The sequence below is a fragment of the Echinops telfairi genome, unplaced genomic scaffold (genome assembly GCF_000313985.2).
Source record: "Echinops telfairi isolate 266 unplaced genomic scaffold, ASM31398v2 ScPeMD7_11;HRSCAF=52, whole genome shotgun sequence".
Classification (NCBI taxonomy): domain Eukaryota; kingdom Metazoa; phylum Chordata; class Mammalia; order Afrosoricida; family Tenrecidae; genus Echinops; species Echinops telfairi.
The window spans coordinates 33,320,617-33,337,588 of record NW_022103908.1 but is presented as its reverse complement, the minus strand read 5'-3'; positions in this window follow the sequence as shown (position 1 = coordinate 33,337,588).

Here is a 16,972-nt window from a genome sequence, read left to right as displayed (position 1 = left end):
TGCTTCTCCAAATCTGAGGGTTCTTGGTTGATGTTTGATGAAATTTTGGGGTGTGCATCAATGTTGTCTTTTAGTAGGTCTTTGTTCTTTATTTTGTCTTCTAAAGTGTGGATGTTTTCATTATGCTCAGTAGTGTGTATCTGCCTTGTATTAGGGTCCTTCAGTTAGTCCCTATTTTTACCCTGGTGAACTTTATAATCGTGAGATTTATATGTAGGTGTTTGATCCAGGTCTCAGGTTTGTTTTTGGTGGTTGGTCCGAGGAATGGGTCCTAGTTCCCTTCTTTTTCTTTTGGTCTCTGTTATTTAGTATTTATTTTTATTTATCTGTTCTCCTCCTCCCTGCTTTTTCTTACCATGTTTTTATCTTTCTTTTTTCTATCTTCCCCTGTTTCATTTTCCTTTTCATTTCTTCACTTCTTTGGTTATTTATTTTTTTCCTCATTGTTGTTTGTTCTTACAATGCATTTAAAAACATTATTTTATCTTGTTGCTGTTCCACAAAATGGGAGACATCAAATGTGCTCACAATGCCCAACCATCTCCACATCACCTTCTTCTAAGACCCGATCAACAGTAAAGAGCGACCAACACTTTCTCAGCTGACCGTCAAGTGCACCACATGAACCGGGAGCAGAGCACTTCACATGTACGCTCATCTTCTCACATGCCAACATGAAATCACCAAATAAATACAGATACAACATCAGCACAGTGTCGCAAGCCAACACTTTCTATTTCATGATGAAGCAAGACAGAGCGACTCAAACAAGTCACCCAAACCCAGTCAGAAACCTTCCTGTACAGTAAATGGCCCTGGAAATACCCGACGAGGAGTTTTAAAGGGTGATATTTAGGTACCTCCAATGGATTGAGAGAAATATTAAGAAAGCTTTAGACTAAATGAAGGAAAATACAGAAAAAACATTAGAAGATGTTACAAAAACATTAAGGAACAAATTGACAAAGTCAAAGGTCAGTGGCTTGAATCGTCAGGAGAACGATGTGGCTTTCCATTCTCAGCACGAGTGACGGTCTCAGAGACCCCAAAGGGCAGTTCCACCCCTGTTTTCACAGGGGTGCTGTAAGTCAGGGCCCACTGGACGGCAGTGAGTTTGGAGATTTTGTGAGGATTCATGGAACACATAACAAATGGAAATCCGGAAGACTGAGATTGGATTTCAGAAATAGTCAATGCATTGAAAGGGCAGAGGAGTAGACTGGGATCAATAGAAGACTGCATTAGTGAGGTTAAAGAAAATGTCTCAATAATCACCTGACAAAGAAATAATGAGAAAGAAGAAGAAAAAATAAAAGGGAAGATTAAGAAAGCCTAAGCATGATGGAGATATCCTCAAGAATAATAATTTACATGTGATTAGAATTCCAGCACAGGAAGAAATAGCAACAACAACAAGTACTGAGAAAATTATAGAAGCGCTTACTGGAAGAAAACTTCCCTTACATTTTACATATATATATTCTTCAGCATAATTGTGTCTCAAATTTGAGCACCTTCCTAGATAAACAGAAATTAAATGAGTTTGTAAAAACCGGACTAATCTTACAAGAAATACTACAGTGAGTTATTCAGAGAAGAATACATGGAGTTATACAGAGAACCAAGAATGATACCCAATAATAATCAATTAAGGTACCCCAAAACAAATGCACACAAATGCCAGTATCAAAAGTAAAAAAAAAAATCTATGAGACTGAAAATAAGAAACCAAATCAATTTGTAAATAAAGATAATTGCAGAGGAAAAAAGGGTAGGAATAAAGCATAGGTAGAGAATTTTCAAATGGATAGGAATTCAAATATATTTCAAGATTTAAAAAAATCTCTTAAAATTGGAAAGAAATTAATTACTTGACAACCTCAAAGAAAATTAATAGGCCTTCTCATCAAAATCAGAAAGATCATAAAGCTTTAATAAGCACTGAAATAACAATAAAATGACAAGACCACTCTCACACACAAAATGAATTCAGCACAGAAAATTATTTGGAACAAAGAAACCAGGAGCATCACAAAAGACACACAAAAAATTCACAAAAAAGACAGAAATAAATGTATACCTATAGGTAATTATGCTGACTATAAATGCATTAAGTGCACCAGTTAATTGACAACGATTAGCAGAATAGATAAGAAAACAGATTGATCAATATGTTGTCTACAAGAGAAACATCTTAGCAACAAAGACAAAACCAGAATAAAAATCAGAGGCTGGGAAACAATATGTCAAGCAAATGACAATTTTATTATTTACTTATAATCACTTTATCAGGGGCTTGTACAGCACTTTTCACAGTCCATCCATCCATCCATTGTGTCCAGCACATTTGTACATTTGTTGCCAGCATCATTCTCAAAAGGTTTGCTTTCTACTTGAGCCCTTGGTATCAGCTCCTCATTTCCCCCCCTCCCTCCCCCCTCTCCCTAATGAACCCTTAATAATTTATAAATTATTATTATTTTGTCATATATTACCCTGTGTGATGTCTCCCTTCACCCACTTTTCTGTTGTCCATCCCCCAGGGAGGGGGTTATATGTAGGTCCTGGTAATTGGTTCCCCCTTTTTATCCCTCCTCCCTACACCCTCCCGGTGGTCCTGAGGTGTTTATCTGTCCTGGATTCCCTGTGTTTCCAGTTCCTATCTGTACCAGTGTACATCCTCTGGTCTAGCCAGATTTGTAAGGTAGAATTGGGATCATGATAGTGGGGAGATAAGGAGGAAGCATTTAAGAACTACAAGAAAGTTGTATGTTCATCGTTGCTATGCTGCACCCTGACTGGCTCATCTCTTCCCTGAGACCCTTCTGTAAGGGGATGTCCAGTTGCCCACAGATGGGCTTTGGGTCTCCAATCTGCACTCCCCCTCATTCACAATGATATGATTTTTTTCAATTTTAAAAAGAGAGAAAAAGTGGCAACATTAATTTTAATAAAGTATATTTTAAGTTAAAAAATCAGTACTTGAGACAAGGAAGGATATTATATAATTATTAAACATTAAATTGAATAAGAAGACATTATTATAAAAAGTATTTTTTTCACCCAATGAAAGAATACAAAAAAGTGACTCTAGAGTAATGAGATTTTAATAGATCGATTTTGATGAGGTAAAGACCTAAAAAGGTACTCAACAAAACACCAAAGCGCTGAACAAACTCAGTTAGCCAACTTGACCTCTTAGATGTACACAGAACACTCTACCCAGCAGCAATTCAACATACATTCTTTTCCAGTGCATATGGAACATTCTCCAAGATTGACTAAGGCTACAAAGTAAACATCAACTACTTTTAAAACATTGAAATACTACAAGACATTGTCTCTGATCAAAATCCTATAAAATTAGAAATATCATGGAGATCAGAGAAAAATAAATAAATACACAAATACCATCCCGAATAACATCATTCTTAAAAACTGCTGTGCAATAGAAGGTGAGTTAGTTAATTGTGCCAGCCTGGCCAATAATCACATGTGGTGCTGGTTGAAAGGCGGAGGGATAAATGGGTGGTGAGCCTCGGCCTTTCTAGTTCTCGGGTCTCTTGTTTTGTGATGGTTGTATCGGGTGCAGCTGCCTTAGCAGTTCCCTGCTTCAGCTTGCAAGATTGACTTCCTACAAGACATCCCCAAGGAGAAGCCGCATGGATCTACCCTGATGCAGCCCTGGGTGCTGGAGCAGCCGTGTGGAGACCCCTGCCAGTGCTGAGATGCTTACACGTTCATGGACTCAGCTTTCCTCCTGCAGTTGGCATCATTGCCTCTGTTTTGTGAGGTGGAGGACTTTGTGGACTGGTGTTGGGTTAATGGGTTAATGTTGGACTTGTGGGCTTGGGCAGCATTGGGTTGGGATGTTTTGGTGATGCACCTTTTCTTTACATAAAACTCTCTCTTATATGTGAGTCGCCGTGGATTTGTTTCTCCAAAGTACCTAGACTAATTCAGAAGGTATAAAAAATTCCTTTAATATTTCAAAGGATTACAATGGATGAGTTGAAACATAATGTATATAAATTATTGGATGCAAAATTGATGATCTGCCTTGCAAATACTCATTTAATATAATTTAAAATTAAATTTTAAAAAGTTAAAAATTTTTTCTTTAATCAAACAATAATTAAAACACAACATACTAAATTCTTTAGAACATACAAGAGCAATGCTCAGAAGGAAGTTTATCTCAATAAATACACAACAGAAGAAAGTACTCAAATCAACACCTTAACTCCACATCATCAGTAATTAGAAAAAGAGATGAACAATAAGCCTACAATCACCAAAGAGAAGAAAAATATAAAGAATAGGACAGAAGTAATTGAAACAGAAAACAGAAAAGTAGTAATACTTTTATACAGCTGTAAATTGAGTCTTCAAAAAGTTTGATAAAATCAACAAACCACTGACAAATATAGCAATGGGGGAAAAAGGAGATATATATAACACAAATAAGAAGTGAAATGGGCAACTTCACCACAGAAACAACTAAATTAAAAGACTATTAGGAAGAACTGCACTCAAGCAAATTTGAAAACCTAGTAAAAATGGACAAATTTCTAGAAACACACTACCTATCTACATTAACATGGACTGAAGTAGAAAACTTTAACAGACCCTTAGCAAAAGAATCCATTGATCAAATCCTTCGAATAATTTCCAACATTTTGAGCTCATACTTAATTGTAACCCTAACCTAAGAGCAATTAGTTCTTATGATGTGACTCTATTCAATATTTGCCTTCATGATGAGATCACTGAAGATATGGGTGCTATAGCTATATGTGGCCAAGAAAACAGATGGTGACTGGCTATCACAGAAAATAGTGTCAAGGTCTTAATGGCTTATCTTAAAACAAGCAGTCATCTGAGTGCGGTAACAAGTCCACACAGATGAAGCATACCAGATCCAAAGATTGTAAATAATAAGACCCAAGACCAGAGGAGGAAATGGCATTACAGCCTAAATCTGAGCACCCAGTTTGCTATGGATAGCAGTGAAGGCCCAAAATCCATTTGCAGGGTCCCCATGTAGATTAAGCCTCCAGTAACTGCCTTCTGACCATTGACCAGGCATGTGAATCACTGCTATCAGACAGAGTGCAGTGGAAAGTGAGCTAATGAAAATCTAGTCAGGTTAAAATTTAATACCTTACCATTTGTTCTCTCTTTTGACTCATTTAAAATTTGTTCTAGTTTTTATTATTTTTCAACTGAGATTTAGTTATGCTTGATAGTGTGTTATGCCCTGTATGAGGTACCTTAAGTTTGTCCAAATTTTTCATTGAGCATAGTCATAGTTTTAAGTTTTATACTTAGGATTTTGGTCCATCTTGTTTTTTATTTTTATACATGGTCTGAGAGATTTTTTTAAATGGATATCCAGTTTTAATTCTTTTTAAGGAATCGATTATACGGAGGGATTTCTCTTCTATTTCTATATTCTGAAGTAAAGAAAGATGGAAGGCGGAGACAAATGACTCTGTCTCCGGGCAACAGCTCTTGGTGTTTTCTTCTCCCTTGTATAACTGAAGGGGTCAGTTGTTACTTCTATGCCATTTTTTCAGGGGGATTGTAAATGCTCAGGGGAAAATGGATTGAAATATTATAGCATTTTTCCATGAACTTTTTGATGCCCCTTCATAGTCATCTATGCTGCAAATATATCCATGAATATGGTGAAACATCAAGGGGGCAGTTAGGCAAACTTACACATACCAAAACAACTTAGGTAATGAGTTGCTGGGTGTTGGGGCTCAAAACCATGATCTTGAAGGTATTCATCCCTCTCTGTCTGAAAGATAAAAAGAGTGATGAAAATTTAGATACAGGAAACAATTAGTTCATGGTAGTAATGATCATGTAAACACATGTTTACAATCTTGAGACCAGAAGAACTAGATGGTACCAAGCTGTCACTACCAACTGCTTTTTAAGGGATCACATTTGAAGGTCCAAGATAGATGAGATGAAAATATAAAACAAAATCATTAAAAAGATCAGGTTTATTATCTGGCTGAAAGTTGATGGCTGATCTGAGACTATGAGCCTTAGCCACCCTTTAGGTCTGACACGGAGCTCCCCGCCTCGACTCATTTTCAGTCAAACAATAGCTAGGTCTACAAATGGGAACAATGTACCAGGGCAGTATGCAATCCTTACAATAAGTACCCATTGAGTTTAAAAGGACAGTCTTTACTGAAGGACAAAGTTTAGAAGGGTTAGGAAAGAAGGGAAAATGGAAACTTCAGACAGGGAGCAAGTGGGATGGGTAAAGCTACATTATGGGGATTGTAATCAATGATACAAATGAATGCAATGATACAAATGAAAACAAAATACAGGTGGATTGTTGAATGGAAAATCGATTTGTTCTGAAAATCTTCACCTAATTCACACGCAAAAGTTAACAACAACAACAACAAAAATCTTAGCAGGCTTTTTATCCTAGCTGTGAGAATCACCAGGCAAGCCCTATGGACTCTGAGATATCTTTTTGTATAATCCAGAGAGTTTATGAGATGTAAACCTCTTGAGACCTAATAACCAGCAACACCCTTGACTTGATTGTTGATGTCTTTTTTGACTCACCAAAACTGCCTCACAGAGTTTTCTTGCTGTAATCTTTACAGAAGGAGATCATCTGGCCTTTACCCATGGAGCTGCTGGGTGGGTTCCAAACTGCTGACCTTTTGACTCCCTTGACCTTTACTTTCAGTCCCCATTTTACTGATAGTGTCTTGACCTTGCTCTTTCTTACCTATTTGCAATGGGTACTCTGGAAATATTTTGCTAAGAGAGATTGGAGAGGAGACAACATAGTTTTAAGCCTCAAAGTTCTTTTTATATTCTGCATAAAAACTGAATTGGAGAGATGACTACAGAAGATCAAAATGATAAACCTGACTTGAACAGTTAAAACCTTGTCAGTCAATTCCCTCTCTGATGCATGTTAGGCCTGATCTGACTTTCAATATTTTCTGTATTTTTGTTTGTTAATACCGGGGTTTATCGCAGATGTATTTTTTTTATTAGGGGTGACCCTCTTGAATTTTTGTCATATGTTTTGTGTTAGTCTGGGTACTTTAGAGAAACAAATCCACAGAAACTCAAGTATAAGAGAGAGTTTCATATAAAGGTTAAGTACACATCAAGAAAACATCCCAACCTAGTGCTATCCAAGCCCACAAGTCCAACATTAACCCCTATGTCCCACACCAATCCACAAAGTCCTCCTCCATCTCACAAAACACACGCAATGATTCCGACTGCAGGGGGAAAGCCGAGTCAGTGAACGTGTAAGCATCTCAGCGCTGGCATGGGTCTCCACACGGCTGCTCTAGCACCCAGGTCTGCATCAGGGTAGGTCCATGTGGCATCTCCTCAGGGATATCTCACAGGAAGTGAGCCTTGCCAGCTGAAGCAGGGAACTGCTAAAGCAGCTGCACCCTGGTCCGACCATCACAAAGCAAGAGACCTGAGAACTAGAAAGGCGAGGTTCACTGAGCCATTTATCCCTCCACCTTCAATAGACCCCACATGTGTCTATCAGCCAGGTTGGCACAATAAACTAACTACCTCATGTTTTTGTTTGTTTTTTTTTTTCTGTTTTTCAGTATATCAAACCCAGGGCTGATGAACCTATAGGGACAGCAAGTAGATGAAGGGTTTCTGGGGGATAGAGAGGTGGGAGCCGCTATAAAGGGAGCTGACGTCAAGGCGTTCAAGAAGGAAATAAATGTTTTGAAACTGTGGCAGCAATTGTACAATACTGCTTGATGTGACCGAGCCATGGATTGATATGACCGCTGTATTAACCCCCATTAAAATAGATTTTGGGAAGAAAATAAACTGAACAGTTCATTCTTTATTTAGTTCATCTTACTCCTTTCATAGCTTAGCAAAGATGACTAAAAAATGCCAAATGCTGCTTTCAGCATTCTGCATGAAAATGTCCGGAGCTGGATATACAAGTTAATTAGCTGTCCTTACTATGTTCCATGTTGCTGTTGTAACCATAAGATAACTGATAATTATTCTGCTTATGTATAACTTGGGTTTTCTTTTCTTCAGCTCCCGATAGCAATTTCCTCACTGCCCTGCTCACTACCACTAAGAGCCTTTTCAGGCTCATCGGGTCTCCAGCCAGATTCCAAATACAACGTGTTGTAGGTTGTTGTTACTGCAACATTCCATTTTTGGATACCAATTTCTAACTTCCGAGTTACCTCAAGGAACAGTTTTACCTATTGTTAGGGTCCTGTCCCCTTTCTTTTTAATTTTTAATTTTTTCATATCTCTTTTCTCCAGCCTCCAATAGCTATCTCTGCACAGCTCCTTTATTCTTAACCAACACAGAAACTCAAACAAAACTCTCTTCCAAGTTATTTCCTTAGGGCAATAAGTACACATTTAATTTGATCCCCTATATCTTCTGGATCAACAGTTATAGTATTGCATAACTGCAATTGCAGTGATTAAAATTTTTTAACTGCTCAAAATGCAGTTTTCTTTGAATTAGAAAATTCACAACCAACACTGTTCATTAATTTATCATCCATTCTTCCATCCATCCATCCATCCATCCATCCATCCATCCACCTATCCATCCATCCATCCATCATTCATAAGACGCTGGGTACTCTTTAAGAATCAGAATTTCTGGTGGCATAGTGATTACAAGTTCTGCTGCTAACTTCAAGGTCAGTAGTTCTAAACCTCCACTGGAGGAAGAGGAGGCTTTCTACTCCCTTAAAGAGTTACAGTCTCAGAAACCTACAGCTGCAGTTCTACACTGTCCTTGAACTGTCCTAGGCACCGGCGTCAGCTTCATAGCAGGGAGTTTTGTGTCTCTCTGCATCAGGCTCATAGCACTTGGTGTTCAGATGTCAAAAGAGCGAAAAGAAATTCCTTGCTTGTATGAAGTTTATATTCTAATGAGGGATTTATTCCTCAGTTATCCTAAAAGTCAAAAGAATCAGAAAACCCACCCGGTTACTGGATAGCCCAAGCGGAAGTTTTCAATTAAACAAAGCTTGTTTGGGGTTCACGTCAGTCCATCTGTCTGCCAATGTATCCCCATCTTTGGATGTACTGATCCTGGAATCTACTGTTCTTACACTTCCAGGAAACTTTGTCTTCTGCTTGATTTTGCCAGGAAAGGATTTGATGAGGGAGCCACAATTTTCTTATTGCCCCCTGCCCATTAATACAAGCATCTCCAATTTCTTTTTTTCACCCAGGGCCTTAATTTTGACTAATTTTCATTAGTAAGATGTTGGGTAACTATCATTTTCTCTGACAAACTAGTAACATTTCTAAAGGGATTTTCCAGAAGTATAATACAGCAACCCAAAGAATGTTAACAATTATGGCTGGGTTAATGGTAGACATGCACAGGGGTAAGGCGGCCTTTCAGTAAGTCTTAAGTTTCCATGGCAACTTGGCATGGCTGAGATGCTTTCTGAAGTTTTCTATGTCTCCCACCCCCATGTGTTGTAGGAGGCATACTTTCAAGTGCACATGAACTAGTGGCTGTGAAATCAAGTTTGTTCAGTGTTCTTTCTCACACTAGAGAGGTTTGAAATGTAGGTGTGGTGCCATACCTTTATTTGAGAAATACTTTGTGACCTCATAATACAAAGGACCTTGCTAAGTGGAATGGCTTCATAGCTGTCAATAAGTTTTTGATTGCCATTATAAATCATTCTGTGACCAGTATTGGCTTTTTATATTTACTTGGAATAAGCGGATGTTAATTTAACACCTGAGGAAAATTTTCACCCCTGCCTTCTTCTTCGCTGAGCTTCTACTTTGTCAAGTATGAGGTCCTTCTGTAGGGATTTGTCCTGAGAACATATCCAAAGTAAGTGAGATGGAGTCTAGTCATCCACCCCCTAAGGAGGATTCTAGATCATGCTCACTTTTAAGGACCATTCTAGCTGAACTTCTTCCAAGACAAATTTGTTTATTCCTCTGGAGTGTATAGTATATTCAATATTCTTTGACAACACCATTTCTTCAAATGCACCAATTCTTCTTTTGTCTACTTACTCTTGTCTAGCTTTCGTGTGCATATGAGGGGACTGAAAATACTATGGCTTGGGTGAGGCACACCTTAGTCCTCAAAGTGATATCTTTGCTTTTGAATATTTTAGAGCAGTCTTCTGCAGCAGATGTGGCCAAAGAACCTCATCTAATCAGGTTTCTTGATTGCTGCTTCCATGAGCATTGGAAGCAGACTTAGGTAAAATGGAACCCTTGGAAAGTTTATTTTTTCTTCCATTTGTCATGATGGTGTCTATTGGTCCAATTGTGAGGATTTGTATTTTCTTGACATTGAAGTATAAACCATACTGAAGGCTGTGGTTTTTTACCTTCATCTGTAAATTCTTCAAATCCCCTTCACTCCAACACACAAGTATTTCTACCATGTTTTCCCCATGTCATTTTCCTTGATGTTGTTTACACTGTCTATAGTCTGGACTTCTTGGGTTGTACAAACAATCACTAGACAACTAACCAAAAGATTAGGAATTCAAGATCATCCAGAATCTCCTTAGAATAAAGAATTCCCACTTCTGAAAACTATTCACTGGAAACCCTATGGATCAGAGTTCTGCTCTGACACACATGGATGTCACCATGATCAATCGACTTGGTGGCAACCGCATTTGTTTTATACCCTAGTCTGCAACAGCCAGCTTGGACAGTAGATAGGTGGTAAGACTGCGAATGTCACTCACTGGGAATATTTTTGGCTCCTCACACATATCGGACTTTTGATCTGGGAGGATTAAGTAGAACCCAATCAAAGTCCGTTCCAGGGACATGGTTGGGAGCTTACCTCTGAGTGAGGAGGTTGGCGACCAGCGGAGCAGAATGACTGGACTCTCGCTCTGCCCCTCACTCCTGTGAGATCTACCGTATTTGGATACAGCTGTATTTTTATAAGCATAGAATGTTCTCGAATGAAAGGAACAATGGGGAAGGCTGACAACCTCATCAATCGACAACTTCTGGATGTATAAAATGCAGACAATAACATCTGCCCACCCTCCCAATATGAGTTGTACTTACAGTTTTGGCCATTCTAGGGGTGGGTATGTCACATACATTTCTGAGAGTTTCCGCAAATCAAAACAAACATAAGTCCGCGTGAGGAGGGGCAGGGGAGCTGGCTGACTCCACTTGAGCTCCGGTCAGTGGTCAAGAAAGTTGTCTCCATGTGCTTTCCTGAGCCCATGTTGAGAACCAGGGATGGGAAGGGACATGCCTTTGTACTTGTGCTGTTATCTGGAAGAAATTAGCTTTCTTTTGTTTTGTAGGACTAAAAATAGCATCTAAAAATGTTCCCTTTCACTGGGAGTAGTTAGGTGTGAAAGAGCTTAAAACCGCCATCTAAACATTTATGACAAAGCAACTCCTTTTTTTCTGGGAGGGAAGGTATAATCCTATTATCTTTGCGTAGTTATCAGCACCACTTGAAATTCCAATTAGTGCGGCTAATCACCATGGGCTGCTCTGGTACTTAGCTGACAAACAGCTAAGTCTAATTAATACTTTGGAGTGGAGGGTAAATGGCATTTATTTTGCTCCTCTAGACACATTCTCTAAATAAAATTCTGATTGGGGGCTGGTTTCATTGAAAATGGACAGTTTCTAAAGAGGAACAAGAGAAAGAATTCTGTGTGAAGCTAACAAAATAAGATCCTTAAGTGATCTTATTAAATATGAAGAAAAGTAGAAGTGCCAGGGAGAAAGATAAGCTACTCAATGGCCAGTCAAAGGCATATTTCCCATCCATTTATTGGTTTAAAAAAATCTATAAAGTAAGGGAGTTATGATTCATCCAAATTCAGATTTGTAAAGAAATTCATTACCATCAGACTCCTTAAGAATGATTCATTTGTTAGAAACATGATAAAATATTATTAATAACCCACGCCTCTGGGCTTCTGAACTCAAATGGCTTTGAGCCAGTGGTCTCTGGTAAGTTCATTAAAATTGCCTGGGTTATCTCCAGGCAAAATAATAACTTCTCCATAGTTAGTGGACATTTTAAATGGAGCTGGAGTTTGGCGTAAGGGTCCCGAGTGGTGTGAATGGTTTATATGCTTAGCTGGCTAACTGAATGGCTGGGGTTCGAGCCCACTGAAGAAGTCGAACTTAGAGATCTATTCCCAGGAAATGAACCGCTGGAAACATGATGGAACCCGCTTCTATCCTGAAGCTCATGAGGTTGCTAAGAGTTGGACTAAACTCAAAGGCAACTGGTTTGGTTTTTGATCTGGGCCTTGGTGTGGGGGTACCCTGCTCCCCCAAGCAGATATTCTCTATTAGCATCTTCCCCCAAACTCATAGGGCCTCCCATCATCTTCCCTCTTACAGAGGCCCCTGAGGGTGAGTGTGGTTGTGCTTCCTAAGCGGAAACAAGGCTTGACCAGCTGTCCCCGTTGGCCATTCAGGGATCTATACATGGGGCAGACTTGCTGGTAACTTAGTCAAACCCACAGGGACTGCCAAACGCCCCATTCAGCTGACCGGTAGCGATTATCTCCTTCATGTATGAAGCGAAGTACCACAATGCTAAAATTATTAACCCAAGGAGTAAGGGTGGGGTTTTCTTTCAAGACACTCTTTTCTGTAGGCCTGGTCCTGGATTCCTATGCAGGTGTCCCCAAATAACTTGCTTACAACAAAGCAATTGTTTTGTTCTCCTTTGGAGGGGGAAGTCCATATTTGCAGAAACGACCAGAGGTCCTAAACTAGCAGAGGCTGGTGCGAAGAGTGCCACATCCCAGACTGGCACATTTTGTGCCACATCCCAGACTGGCACATTTCTTTGGTTTGTTGAGCTGATGACTTGGCTAACTGCTGGTCTGAGAAAAGGAGAAGTGTATTTTAAAGACAACAATTCTGGGTTTAATTTGGGGAGGGGGGTATGAAAGAACTGAATGTTTATTTGGGAAGGGATTTGAAACCTCTTGGAGTGGGCTGTTTTTCAGATAAAGGCAAACCACACCACCGTTCTGAGGCAAAGGACTTCCGTGAGTTTGTCCCGCAGGAACGGGGAGCCGCTCCCCTGTGCGGGAACATTATTCTGTGTAATTATGGATATTTCCTCTTTCAAAAAATGGTCTTTTTCTTTCTAGAAGCTGCTGTTTCAAAGGCTTTCCATTCTGTGTGTCATTATCAAATAATCTTTTTTGTACTCGGTGTTTATTATTGGATTGCAACAAGGATAAAGCTCTAGGGGTTTTGTCTCCTTTGGTATGCTAATTAGGCCGTTCCCTTTTGATCTTCTTTCTTGCTGCAAAGAGTGAAAAGCTATCTCCGTAGGGAATCTCAGTGCCGTACATTCATCCCCTCATCTCCGTAATCTGAGGATCAGAGGAAGACATCTTCAGCCCAGAATGCGAGGCTGCCAGACTTTCCTTAGAGCCAGGCCATGGTCGCACCCAGAGCTGGAGGCTGCAGGGAAGGAGGGCGCCCCTCGAGCGCCCTCGCCTTCACTTCTTCCCCTAGAACTCGTCCACGACCACCCACGTCCTTTCACCTGTTCTTTAACGTTTAGCTTTCCTTCTCCCATAGGTGTGTTTCTAGTGACTACGGCTGAATAGTTAGTGGGAGAAAAGGAGCCCGAAGAGTAAAGCTGCGCTGCTGAACAACCGCTGTTGTTTCTGAAGCTGCTTCTCCGTGGGCGCAGTGGGACTTGCAGGTGCAGAGGGGCCGGCGGAATGCAGAGGGCGGCCTGGGGCGCGGGTGGCCGATGGATCGGGGAAATACATTAGGTTATTAGGGTGATCACTGATGGGTGCACTGTCGTTGGGATCGTTGGGCTTTGGGTTCAGATGTGGGCATTTGTGACGAAGTCTGGGGAGTTGGGCGGGACATCTCACCACCAACACCATCATTTAAGGTGCAGGGAGGAGTCCTGGGGGCGCAGCTCAAAGGTCCGCTATTGGAGATCAGTCTGCACTCCTCCAGAAAGACGCGCTTCCATAGAGAGTCCAGCCGTGGAGACCGAGGCGGCCGTACTGTGTCCTATTGGGCCCTGGAGTAGGGATCCACTGGACAGGGAAGTTTTTAAGTATATATATTTAAATATACATGACAGGTGTGGATCCAGTACAGGGTCACACACACACACACACACACACACGTTAGATTGAGCTTTCTGAAATTCCTGCTGCTAAAGTAGAAAGTGGTGAATTCCAGTAATTTCACAGGATTCAACCTAAAACCCACTCCCTACTGTCAAGGTGTTTATCCCATCTCATAGCAATCTAGTAGATCCGAGTAGAGCTGCTTCTTGGGGTTTCCAAGACTGTAAATCATTATGGGAGCAAATAGCCTCATCTGTCTCCCTTAGAGCTGCTGTTGGGTTTGAACTGCTGGCCTTTAGTTGGCAGTCGAACACTTAACCCACTGCATGAATAGAGCTCTTTTAATTTACTGGTAGGCGCCTCTCCTTATTCATAAGAACAGGGATTTCACATAGTCCAAATGAAATCGATAAAGGTCTGGTTCCACAATTGCTCTCATTTGCCTAGAATAGTTTTAAAATAGCCCTAAATCTGAGTGTTTTGATTTAATCCATGTTTGGATATTCATCTTTTTACCCTTTGAAGAGGAACTACATTTTGGAGATAAAGGAAAGCTATTGAAAAGTCACCTTTTGTGAGTAAAATAATTCACAATGAATGGCACTGTTTTGAATTTGTTGGTTTGTTTTTTAATGATCAAAATCTGACTACAAATGAGATGCTGTCTTTGGGTACCATATCAGCCAGCAACACTAATTTAGGAGATAATTTAGTGATCAACTGGTCCCACAGCTGGTCCTTAAATATTCTTGAGTCAAAAAACCCTCAGGAGAGGTCCAGAAATCTGATTTTAATAGACTTCCCAGTTAATTCTGATGCAGGCGATTGTAAATCATATTTGAAAATGCCTCTTTCATGTATCGAGATAACTACTGGAGTGCAGGGAGCTGCCAAATGTTAGTCAGCACAGCAGGCAGCCCAGAAGCCAATGCCCAGTCTCTGGGAGGTACAGGAGATCCGGAGAAGGGACTGCTTGGATCTGAACCACAGTCCCTTACATTCTGACCCAATCAATATCAAATCATCTTTCCAGTACTCAAGTGTTTGTTATTGGATTTCAGCAACTTTAGGATATTTTCAGTGGCAGCACTAGGGTAGGTAGTTGTTTCTCACGGTCAGTTCCCATGGACCTCTTCCTGACCCAGCCCATATAGAATCCTTAGTGATGTTTATTATCAATTTTAATCATAGAAGACTGTGTGATAAATAGATTGTAAGGGAGCCCTGCTGGGGCAGTGGTTACTCATTGGGCTGCGAACAGCAAGGTTAACAGTTTGAAACCACCAGCATCTCCCATAGAGAACGTTGAGGCTTTCTACTCCCTAAGGAACTTCCCCTCAGGGCCAGTTCGCCCCTGTCCTGCGGGCTGCTCCGAGTGCGCATCACCTCCATGACAGGGAGTTTGTTTGTTAATTGTCGATTTTATACACAATCATAAACATTGTAAAATTGTTGTGTACTGAATTATAATACTATTTGTTATAATACTATTAGTAGCACATTAGAAGCATTTTTCTTTTTTCTTTTTGCCTTCTTTTCCTTTAATTACTACTTCGTTCTCAAGAAAGCTCTTTCATTATATTCACCATCACTGCTCACCACTATACTGTAGCCAAAAGACCAGACATTTTGACAAAATCAATGACTATGAAAACACCTAGAAAACAGAATAATGCTTACAGGATGGGCAGACAAAACCATGCGATTGGATCCTCTTTGTAATGGGATAGCAACAGCTCTGATCAGAATGCATTAGAGGGTTTGAATCAGCATCGTGTTGTAGACTGGTTCTATGTAGGTCTACAGAGCTTATATTTATGAGCTTATATCTTGTTTTGCAGAGAGTCAATTTAGTTTCACTCCCTCTGATATTACCCAATAGGGCCTGCACCGCATGCCCCTATGCTCTTAAGCCTTTAAAAAAAATGAGTCTTCTCCTCTGTAAAATGAAAGTAACACCAACGCTAACTCATAGTGTTATGCCCACGTAATTGCTCACAGTGTCTGGCAGATAGTAATTTCCCAAAAATACAAAAGGGAGCCCCAGTGGTGTCATGAGTTATGCACTGTGCTGCCAAATTACAAGGTGTGCAGTTTGAAACCACCAGCTGCTCTACAGGAGGAAGATGAGGCTTTGTACTCCCATAAAGAGTTCCAGTCTCAGCAAACCACGGGCAGCTTTACGCGGTCTATAGGTTTGCTATGAGTTGGGAATCGACTGGATGGCGGTGCCTTTCATTTTTTCCCACAGATTTCCGTTGCGGTTCTTGTCCTTAGTTCATGTACCGGCTCTTGTCTCTCAGTGTGCGTGTTCACAGGCACTCACACAGTATATCCTCCTGGCATCCCTTCCCCCAAACTTCAAGGGCACTGGTTACTGGTAATGCCAAAAGACTAGACAGTCATGGTAGCAAAGTAGTGATCAGTTATAATGATCTGGGAATCCTCCTGAGACAAACAGCTGAGTCTTTTCACATTTTCCCTTTATGGCCAATTAGCCCCAACTATAGCCCAGTTGGCTTGGTATTGTTGAAAACCCAAACCCAAACCAAAAATACATCCTTAACTGTGAAACGGATGTGTGTGGAGATTGTAGATACAAGCACAGAAATTCCCTCTCCCTTTCAGAGGCGTGGAGGCTGAGGGACAGGCCAGCCAGAGCAGCTGACTGCAGCCACACTCACCACTGGGCTCCCCAGCCCTGCCTCTGAAGCCAGAGGCTGTAATGACGGTGGTGCAGGAGAAAGGCGGCGTGAGCCAGCCATGCAAGGTGCCAGTGCAGTACATGGAGCTCTTTTCCATCTGCTCCCCTCACCCCAACACCCTCCCATTTGCTCCAAATAAATAGGTAA